This window comes from Arachis ipaensis, chromosome B05 (genome assembly GCF_000816755.2).
Source record: "Arachis ipaensis cultivar K30076 chromosome B05, Araip1.1, whole genome shotgun sequence".
NCBI classification, from domain to species: Eukaryota; Viridiplantae; Streptophyta; class Magnoliopsida; order Fabales; family Fabaceae; genus Arachis; species Arachis ipaensis.
In genome coordinates this window covers 71,380,986-71,392,751 of record NC_029789.2, presented here as the reverse complement: position 1 = coordinate 71,392,751, position 11,766 = coordinate 71,380,986, and positions in this window count along the sequence as shown.

Here is an 11,766-nt window from a genome sequence, read left to right as displayed (position 1 = left end):
AGGGACGTCCCTTCCACTGGCTCTATCCGGGACAGATGATCAGCTACTTGGTTCTCTGTCCCTTTTCTGTCTCTTATTTCTATATCAAACTCTTGCAGAAGCAATACCCATCTGATGAGCCTGGGTTTTGAATCCTGCTTTGTGAGTAGATACTTAAGAGCAGCATGGTCAGTGTACACAATCACCTTTGATCCTACTAAGTAGGATCTGAACTTGTCAATGGCGTAAACCACTGCAAGTAATTCCTTTTCTGTGGTTGTGTAATTTTTCTGGGCATCATTTAAAACGCGACTGGCATAATAAATGACATGCAGAAGCTTGTCGTGCCTCTGTCCCAGTACTGCACCAATGGCATGATCACTGGCATCACACATTAACTCAAATCGCAATGTCCAGTCTGGTGCAGAAATGACTGGTGCTGTGACCAGCTTAGCTTTCAGCGTGTCAAACGCCTGTAGGCATGCTGTGTCAAACACAAATGGCGTGTCAGCAGCTAGCAGATTGCTTAGAGGTTTTGCGATTTTTGAAAAATCCTTTATAAACCTCCTATAGAATCCTGCATGCCCCAGAAAGCTTCTGATTGCCTTAACATTGGCAGGTGGTAGTAATTTTTCAATTACCTCTATTTTTGCTTGATCTACCTCTATTCCCTTGTTCGAGATTTTATGCCCAAGAACAATTCCTTCAGTCACCATGAAGTGACACTTTTCCCAGTTTAAAATTAGGTTGGTTTCTTGGCATCTTTTCAGAACAAGTTTCAGGTGATCAAGACAGGAGCTGAATGAGTCTCCATATACTGAGAAGTCATCCATGAAGACTTCCAGAAATTTTTCCACCATATCAAAGAAAATAGAGAGCATGCATCTCTGGAAGGTTGCAGGTGCATTGCATAGCCCAAAGGGCATCCTTCTATAAGCAAACACTCCTGGTTGGTTTAACTTCTTCAGTTAAGCCAAGCTTTCTGATAGTGGATGCAGGTATCAGGTTGATGCTCGCCCCAAGATCGCATAGAGCTGTCTTGGTACAATCACCTTCCAATATGCATGGTATCAGAAAACTCCCAGGGTCTTTAAGCTTTTCAGGAAAGCTTTTCAGAATGACTGTACTGCATTCTTCAGTGAGGAGAACTCTTTCTGTTTCTCTCCACTCCTTCTTATGACTCAAGATCTCTTTCATGAACTTGGCATAAGAAGGTATTTGCTCAAGTGCCTCTGCAAAAGGAATCTTTATTTCAAGAGTCCTTAGATAATCTGCAAAGCGAGCAAATTGCTTATCCTGCTCCTCTTTCCGGAGTTTTTGAGGATAAGGTATCTTGGCTTTATATTCCTCAACCTTAGTGGTTAAAGAAGCCCTTTTAGAGGGGTTGTTATCAGCACTTGTGTGTGTCTGATCCCTCACTGGCAATTGAATGCCAGAGTCAGAAGCTGGAGTGACGTTAGATGCCAGCTCACTGTCTGTTCCTGGCGCCTGAACACCAGAAATGTGCCCCTGTTGGGCGTTCAATGCCAGATTCTTGCCCATTTCTGGCGTTGAACGCCAATCCTGCCTTGTTTCTGGCGCTGAACGCCAGTTTTGGGCATGGTCTGGGCGTTCAGCGCCAGCCTTCCACCCATTTCCTGGCATTTTAGTGCCAGAATTATTTTTCCCTGGGCTCTTACTGTCCTCAGGGGAATCTTTGGTGGGTTGCTTATTTCTTGAATTTTTGATGCCTCGAGGTGGGGTATTTAATGTTTTCCCACTTCTTAATTGAACTGCTTGGCATTCTTCTGCTATTTGCTTTGATAGCTGCTGCTTTGTTTGCTTAAACTGTTCTTATAATAATAATAAAATAAACTCTTGGCAAAGTATGAAGAACTGGAATTCCTATCCTAGTTATCCTTATCAAGTGTGAAGAGAATTGGATTTTATTCCCACTTGGTCAGCCTTTCTTAAACAAAGGAAGGTTAAGTGGACTGATTAGCTTCATTTTCAAGTCCTAGTCAACTCCTGTGGAGAGACTAGTGTTAGAGCAATCCTAGCTAAAACAAAATCTGCCAATTTCAATCACTTGCTGAGTTTGATAACTCAAGTACTACCAATTACTTGACTAAAGCCAAAAGGGAGAAAAATATCTAAATTAAATTAAAAGCATTAATATAAGCAAAGCAATCTTAAATCTGAAAATACCTCGAATTGCATTAACAAAAGAAATTAAATCTGGCATAGATGTTCATAAATTAAATTGAGAAAATAAATAAAAATAAAAAACCTGGGATTGAGAGTCACTCCTAAAAACAAAGAGAAATCCTAAATCCTAATCCTAAGAGAGAGAAGAGAGAGGAGAGAACCTCTCTCTCTAAAAACTACATCTACTCCTAAAATTGTAAATATGAGAGCCTCTTTATGAATGGGTGCAGTCCCCCACTTTATAGCCTCTAATCTGTGTTTTCTGGGCTGTAAACTGGGTTAGAAACAGTCCAGAATTCGCTGGTTTCGAATTTTGCCACGCTGGATTTCCGTCACTGCGACGTGGCTGCATGGATCACGCGGTCGCATCACCTAACTTCAGGAAAACTATAACATATTATATATCAAATCGAAGCCCCGGACGTTAGCTTTCCAACGCAACTGGAACCGCGTCGTTTGGACCTCTATAGCTAAAGTTATAGCCATTTGAGTGCAAAGAGGTCAGGCTGGACAGCTTAGCAATTTCTCCAACTTATTGTATTCCTTCCACTTTTGTATGCTTCCTTTCCATCCTCTGAGTCATTCCTGCCCTATAATCTCTGAAAGCACTTAACACACATATCAAGGCATCTAATTATAATGAGAGAGGATTAATAATTAACAATTTAAAGCTCAAAGAAGCATGTTTTCAATCAAAGCACATAATTAGGAAGGCCCAATGTAAAACCATGCAAATAGTATGAATAAGTGGGTAAAGAGTTGATGAAATCCACTCAATTGAGCACAAGATAAACCATAAAATAGTGGTTTATCATGGAGCTTGCAATTTCATTAAAAATGCCTCCCCCTAAGTTGCCATCATCCTTCACAACATTCAAGTGGGTAAAATTCATATCCCTTAGCTTTCTAATTCCACTTAAATATGGGCTACTGGAGATGGATGGTCAACTTAGAACTCTTTGTGACATTAAGAGTAAGAGGAAGATGGTCAGTGGTAAGAACTGTCCTGCAAGGTTCATTATGGTTGGAAGCTTTAAGTTTAAACGCAAAGGTTGGTGTAGAGCTCAACTGAATGGGTCTAGGAAGTTGTTTAGCCGCTTTAGTGAGAATTCAAATTGCTTGCTACCCGGATGGAATCATGATGATCAACACAAAGACGAGTGTAAAAGCAAGGTTTGGAATCCTGGAATATGTTCTGACATCCAACACCCCGGGAGCCTAAGAATCTGTTTGAAGCTGCTCAAAGGCTTCACGTGCCTTGTTTGGGATCCCGGAGGATATTGGAATCACAAACATTGGTGGAGATTCCTGGATGAGTTCAAGCGCAAGCCACCATAACAGGAAGCTCATCAAATGTCCAACTTAAGGACTTTAACTAAAAGTGCTAGGTGGGAGACAACCCACCATGGTATTGACAAGTCATCTTAGCCTAGTTTCACTAGTCTTTTTCTTTTGTTTTCATTTAGTTTTATGCACTTTCTTGCATTATAAATTAGCCATTTGAATTGGAATTGCTTGGTTTCCTTAAATCAATCAACCACCTTTTAATTGATACAAAATCATGAGGTTCAAGCCAACTTTTGTTGATAATTAATTGATTTATAAACCTTGTGAATTTTGTGATACTTTGATGCTTGTTTTGATTACTTGTAGGTGAAGAAAGGAAACAAAAGGTGTGCCAACATTATGGAAGAAGGTTGCAAGAATGGGTTTGAGAAAATGGAATTCACGTTTGAGCTAACGCTTGCCTCAAACGTGAGGTCAAACGTTGGCGCCAAAGAGAAGAGAAATGGCATCCCTGGAGGCAGCAACGTTTGAGCCAACGTTTGACTCAAACGTGAGGTCAAACGTTGGCACCAAACAGCATGAAAGGGCATACTTCAAACAAGAATAACTTGAGTTGTAGATATCCAATTGAGGTGATTTCAAGTGGGTTAGAAAGCTGACATACAGAGCTTTCCAACCATATATAATAGTCTCTATTGGGCACAAAATTGGCAACACGACAAGAGGACAAAGTAGCCCCCAAGAAGCATACAAGAAGGGAGGTCCATGTTTGAGCTCACGTTTGACCTCAAACGTTGAGCCAAACGTGGAAGACAGCACACGGCCTAGCTGCATAATGCCTCACTCAAGTAACGTTTGAGTCAACGTTTGCCTCAAACGTTGGCTCAAACGTGAATGGTTCATGGACTGGTTCACTAATGGATTTCCTCCCAACACCAAGAGCAATCAACAGAGGCTACTATCAACCCAATTCCATCAAGGCTAAAAGTCCAATTCAAGGCTTAATGATCATTTGAAGAAAGCGTATACATAGCTTAGGATTTGAAGTTTTAGAGAAGAGTTTTTGGTTTTAGAGTTTTCTTTAAGAGCTTCCCTTTTCGTTTTTCAGAATAGCTTTCTTTTCCGTTTTGCTCAGAGTTCATTTTATTTTTCTCAGCATTGTTGTTTAATTCAAGAGAATTTGGGAGGAGAATTGATCTCTCTTCTTCCCCATCAAGTTTTTGGCGCCGTTGCCGGGGATTGAATAGATTGACAATGATTAAGTGAAGTGGCAATTTAGATCAAGCACTTTTTCTTTAATTTTTGACTGACACACTAACTGTTTGAATTTTTGCCTGAGCTAATTGAAACCTCACTTTAGCAATAGAGTGAAGTTTCCTTGGTTTATCTTGTTGAATATGATTCTCATAGCTTGATAAATAAACGAGAGAAGTGATTTTCGTTCATTAATCTCTCAAGTTTACCAACTGTTTGACACATGGTGTCAACTAATCCTCTAACTACATTCTGGCATGAGAATATCCAATTTTCATTTGGATTGTTTGTGATTGTGCAGGTCATGGAGGAAAGGAATCCTACAGCAAGAGGAGAAAAACTGAGGCATTATGATTTCCAGCCTCCATAATCAAAGAGCAAGATGTCAAGCTAGTGACAATAAAAGAGCGCTTGTTGGGAGGCAACCCAACCAGAGGTAGTTTTCTTTCCATAGTTACTTTAATAAAAAGGTTAATTAACCTCATCTATATTGCAAGAAGCTAAGTTTGGTGTTGCACACCAAAACAATATAAGGGAGAATGAAGGATTCTAAGTTTGGTGTTCCACCAAAATTTCATCATATAACATATTCTCACCTTCTGCATAATGCTAGCTTCAAGCATTTAGACAAACTAGTTAACCATTCTGCTGTTTTTAGTTTAATTGCCTTTGAAAAAGAAAAAGAGTTTCACAGCTGGTTAGTTTGATGAACAAGAATCATTGGCAAGGTACTAAGTTTGGTGTTCCCACACCAAAGTAAGTATAAAGGCCCACAAATAAATCATGCAGACTAACCATTGTTTCCAAGTGCTTAGGGAACAAGCAACTTTCAATATCATTGCAGAGGTCCATACAAGCTTTTGGAAGGGTTAAACATCATCAACCAAAGAAACAAGGGATGAACCTAAAGGCCAGCAATAATGATGATGAGAAGAAGGAAAGCAAGTGAACTCCAAAAAGGTTGTATTGTTCAGTGATACCTCAAACTTTGGCTCAAACGTGAATGGTTCATGGCCTGGTTCACTAATGGATTTCCTCCCAACACCAAGAGCAATCAACAGAGGCTACTATCAACCCAATTCCATCAAGGCTAAAAGCCCAATTCAAGGCTTAATGATCATTTGAAGAAAGTGTATAAATAGCTTAGGATTTGAAGTTTTAGAGAAGAGTTTTTGGTGTTAGAGTTTTCTTTAAGAGCTTCCCTTTTCGTTTTTCAGAATAGCTTTCTTTTCCGTTTTGCTCAGAGTTCATTTTATTTTTCTCAGCATTGTTGTTTAATTCAAGAGAATTTGGGAGGAGAATTGATCTCTCTTCTTCCTTGTTCTTGCCCAGCACTCTTTACTTTTCTTGTCTTGGATTTTGGGTGGCCAAATGTTCTTCTATTCCTCTGCTTGTTGCAATTTTACATTTCCGTGTTTAATTTCTGCAAATCCAACTCCCCATTCCCTTTACAATTCAAGTCATTTACATTTCTTGCACTTTAAGATTTTGCAATTTACATTCCTTGCGTTCTAAGTTTCTGCCATTTAACTTCTTGTTCTTTAAGATTCAGCACTTTAATTCCTATTCTCTTTAATTTCATGCCAATTACCCATTCCCTTTACTTTTCATGCAATTTAATTTCTGTTAATCACAAATCACTCAACCAACACTTGATTCGCTTGACTAAATCAACCACTAAACTAAAATTGCTCAATCCTTCAATCCCTGTGGGATCGACCTCACTCACGTGAGTTATTATTACTTGATGCGACCCGGTGCACTTGCCGGTGAGTTTTGTGTCGGATCGTTTGCCGGTGAGTTATTATTACTTGATGCGACCCGGTGCACTTGCGACCGCGTCACCCACACGACCGCGTCGCCAACGTCGCACAACCTATCCAGATTAGTGCCAATTTTCTTATCTTTTCTGCTCCGAATCCTTATTCTTCTTATCTTTTCTTATTTCTTTATTCTTCCTTTCTTATTTTCTCTTACTTCCATTCTATTTTATTTAATTTATTTGCATACTTTCATTCATTGCATATTTTTATTTTTCTAAAAATTATTATTGGTGTTCAAATGTTCTTATTCAACTGTTATTTCTTTTCTGGTATTATCTTAGTGCTTATGACTTGTTTTATTCTGGTTAGGTAATATTATTTAAATCAATGCCAATCTTTTATACCTGTATTACTTTTGTATTAATTTTTAATTTATATTATCTTTCCTTCCCCACTCTCTTCCCCATTGTTGCACATTCTGCACCACTGGTATGCCATGGCTTCTATTGTTTTCTCACTTACATGTTGTAGCTACCATGTAAATGAGACCCTTTTCATTTGGCATTAACCCAACCATACTTCATTTATTTTCTTATCTCTATTATTGGGTAACCTTTCTTTCTTTTTTTCTTTCAGGATGGCCACCAGGAAGAGAACCGGAAGACGTTTACATGGGAAGACAGACAAGTCCATCTGCACAATCCTTAGAGAAAAGCAACAGTTGAAACAACCCATCCACCTGCACATCTCAGCATGCACCGAGGACGGTGCAATCTTTAAGTGTAGGGAGGTTGATACCGATCTCCGTGAGTTAGTACATCCCTGTCTCAACACCAATGTTTTAATTTTCTTCGTTAAATTAGTTGTTGCATTTGTATATTTATTTGATTTTATGCATTTAGTTACTGCTTGGTTAAAATAATAAGTTTCTTTTTAAGACCCTATCTTTGAAAAAAATTTCAATAATTTAAATTGAAAAAAAAAATTTATGTTAAAACTTGTTTGAAGTTGTATTTGGAACATGGTTTTTAAGCCAAAGAACACACAACCTGTGAGATTTGAGCTTATTTATATGGTTACATTATTTAACCATACATATTTTATTCCTGTTGTTTCCTTCTCTATGATTGTAATCTATTTTTTTTGTTCCATTCTATATGTCCAATATTTAGTGTATTTACATGCTTGCATATGATTGAGGCTATTGTTTGATTTTAGCTCACTTATCCCAAAATTAGCCTACCTTTTACATCACCCTTGTTAGCCCCCTTGAGCTTTTAAATCCCTTCTGTTTTATAACCACGTTACTAGCCTTAAGCAGAAAAACAAAATAAGAATCCTAAGTTGAATCCTTTGTTAGCTTAAGATAGATATTATGTAAAATTTAAGTGTGAAAAATTTTATGGGAACATGGGATGATATGAAAAAGTAAGGAATTAAATTGAATAAGTTATTTGAAAATTTCGGAAGTATGCTCATGTGAAATCAAAATAATTAAATTACCATGTGCATTGAAGAAAAATATATTAAGTAATTAAATAAGGGGATAGAAAAAAAAAAGAAGAAAAGAAAAATGAAAAAAAAACCCCAAATGCAAAATAAAAAAAAATTCAATGCACATGGGACAAAATTCAAAAATAAGTTTGATACATGAGCATGTAATACAAAAGTGGGAAAATTTTGGGTAGCTAGGTAAAGTATTTTTAAATTATATAAAGTATGTATATGTTAGGTGAGATCTTAGACTAATCAAGGATTCACTTTGTTAGCTCACTTAGCCTTATATATATATACCCTCACCATTACCTTAGCCCTATTACAACCTTGAAAAGACCTCATGATGTTTGCATTGGTACATTAAATTTTTGTTGATTGGTTAGATGAAGAACAAGGTTTAGAAAGCATGACTAGAGAAGAGTAGAGTGAATTACCCTATACACTTGAGAGATTAGAGTGATATACACTTCCAGTGAGGGTTCAACGCTTAAATTCTATGTTCCCTGCTTTCATGAGCTGTCTTCTTAAAAGTTCATTTGCTTTTTATTGTATGATTTGAATCAGTGGAAATTGGTTTGTATTTGCCTTGGAGAACTTATTTACTCTTAACCAAGTAAGTAAAAGCATTTAGCATGTAGTTGCATTTCATACCATTCCTCTTCATCTTTATAGCTTCTCTTGAGCTTAGCATGAGGACATGCTAGTGTTTAAGTGTGGGAAGGTTGATAAACCACTATTTTATGGTTTATCTTGTACTCAATTGAGTGGTATTTATTAACTCTTTACCCACTTATTCATACTATTTGCATGGTTTTATATTTCCTTCCTAATTATGTGTTTTCGTTGAAAACATGCTTCTTTGATCTTATATTTGCTTATTATTAATCCTCTCTTATTACCATTAGATGCCTTGATATGTGTGTTAAGTGTTTTCAGATATTATAAGGCAGGAATGGCTTGGAGGATGGAAAGGAAGCATGCAAAAGTGGAAGGAATACAAGAAGTTGGAGAAATTGCTAAGCTGTCCAGCCTGACCTCTTCGCACTCAAACGACTATAACTTTAGCTACAGAGGTCCAACGACGCGGTTCCAGTTGCATTGGAAAGCTAACATCCGGGGTTTCGATTTGATATATAATATGCCATAGTTGCTCTAACGCTAGGCGACGCGAACACGTGACCCATGCGGCCGCGTCGCAGTGACGGAAATCAGCGTGTTTGAATTCTTCTCCAGCGATTTCTGGGCTGTTTCTGACCCAGTTTGCGGCCCAGAAAACACAGATTAGAGGATATAAAGTGGGGGAATACATCCATTCATAAAGAGGCTCTCATATTCACAATTTTAGGAGTAGATGTAGTTTTAAGAGAGAGAGGTTCTCTCCTCTCTCTTAGGATTAGGATTTAGGACTTCTCTTAGTTTTAGGAGTGACTCTCAATCCCAAGTTCTTTATTTTTATTTATTTTCCTAATTTAATTTATGAACTCTTCCTTGTTACATTTGATATCTTTATTAGAGTTAATTGAGGTATTTCAGATTTATGATTGCTTTCTTTTATTTATATAAATAATTTAGATTTTTCCCTTTTGGCTTTGGTTGAGTCATTGGAGACTCTTGAGTTATCAAACTCATTGTTAATTGAAAATTGGAATTCTTCAAGAATTAATTCGAGTTCCACTAACTCTGACTTTTCCCAAGGAAAGACTAGGACTTGAGGAATCAGAATTAATTCATCCACTTAACTTACCTTCATAGTTAGAGGTTAACAAAGTGGGAGAAAAAATCTAATTCTCATTACAATTGATAAGGGTAACTAGGATAGGACTTCCAGTTTTCATATCTTGCCAAGAGATTTTATTATTATTATTTTATTTTACTTGTTACTTAATTAACTTTTTACCTTGATCCAAAACCCCCAATTTACAAACTCATAACCAATAATAAATACACCTCCCTGCAATTCCTTGAGAAGACGACCCGAGGTTTAAATACTCGATTATCAATTTTAAAGGGGTTTGTTACTTGTGACAACTACAACTTTTGTAAGAAAGGTTGATTGCTTGGTTTAGTAACTATACTTACAACGAGAGTTTCTATAACCTCTAAACCATCAATCTTCAGTTCTTCAAGTCTCTTCTTGTCCCTTGGCTCTAGTCTGTGTTTCTGGGTCAAAAACTGGGTCCACACTCAGCCCAAAATCGCCCCCAGCGTCTTCTGCACTTTCTGCACGTGGCGCACGTCATGCGTATGCATCAGGTACGCGTACGCGTCAATGGTTTTCTTTGCGTGTCACGCGCAAGCATCAGGTACGCGCGCGCGTTGTTCCTCGCTGATCAGCTCCTTAGTTTCTTGTGTTCTTTCGATTTTTTCAAGCTTCCTTTCCATCCTCTAAGCCATTCATGGCCTATAAAGCTTGTAAACACTTAACACACAGATCACGGTATCGAATGGTATAAAGGAGAATTAAAATACACACTTTAAAGGCTTAGGAAGCAAGTTTTCAACCATAGAACAAAATTGGGAAGGAATTGTAAAATCATGCAAATTGTATGAATAAGTGTGCAAAAACTTGATAAAAATCACTCAAATTAGCACAAGATAAACCATAAAATAGTGGTTTATCAATCTCCCCACACTTAAACATTTGCATGTCCTCATGCTAAGCTCAAGGAGACAAAAAGAATGAATGGGGGAAAGTAAGACTCATGAGATGCAACCTATGTATTTGAATGCAACTATATGCTAAGATGTTTCTATCTACTTGGTTAAAAGTAAACAAGTTCTCCAAGACAAACATAAATCAGATTCCACTAATCCAAATCACACAGTAAAAGATAGGTAAACTTGTAAGAAGATAGCTCATGAAAGCCGGGAACATATAATCATGCATTGAACCCTCACTGAAAGTGTATATGCACTCTAATCTCTCAAGTGTCTAGGGTCAATCACTCTACTCTTCTCTACTCATACTTTCTAAAACTTTGTTCTTCATCTAACCAATCAACAAATATTTAGTGTACAAATGCAAACATCAAGAGGTCTTTTCATGGTTGTAATGGGGCTAAGAAAAGGGTGAGGATACATGTATGGCCAAGTGAGCTGTAATATGAATCTTTGACTAACCTAAGTTCTCACCTAACATACACAAGCTCTATATATATATGAAATTATTCCTAGCTATCCATAATCTCACTTTTGTATCTTTTACAATCTCATGTATCAAATTTTCTTTAGTTTCACCACATATGCATTAATCTTTTATTAAACTTAACATTGGGGTAATTTTATCCCCCATTTATTATTTATTTATTAATTTTTTTTAATCTTTTTTATGAACATGAAAGCAAACATAACATGTCAATGCATATGGTTTTTCTTGTTCCACATGAGTATGCACCCAAATTCCTAATATTTTTGTCAATAAGACACAACATATTCTCATCAACCCAAGTTCCCACATTTTCCCACACTTAGTTGACACACAATCTCTATCTTAAGCTAACCAATGATTCAAATGGGATAGTTTATTGTTTTTCCACTTAAGGCTAGCGATGTGGTAATATAAAGAACAAATTGGGATTAAAAGGCTCAACGTGGCAAACAAGGGTAATTGAAATGGTAGGCTATTTGGGATAAGTGAGCTAAAAATAATTAATGGCCTCAATCATATGTATGCATTCAAATACACTAAATAATGGACATATAGAATGGAACAAACTATAGATTACAATCATAGATAAGAAAACACACAAGAATAGAAATTATGGTTAAATAATGTAACCATATAATTAAGCTCAAAATC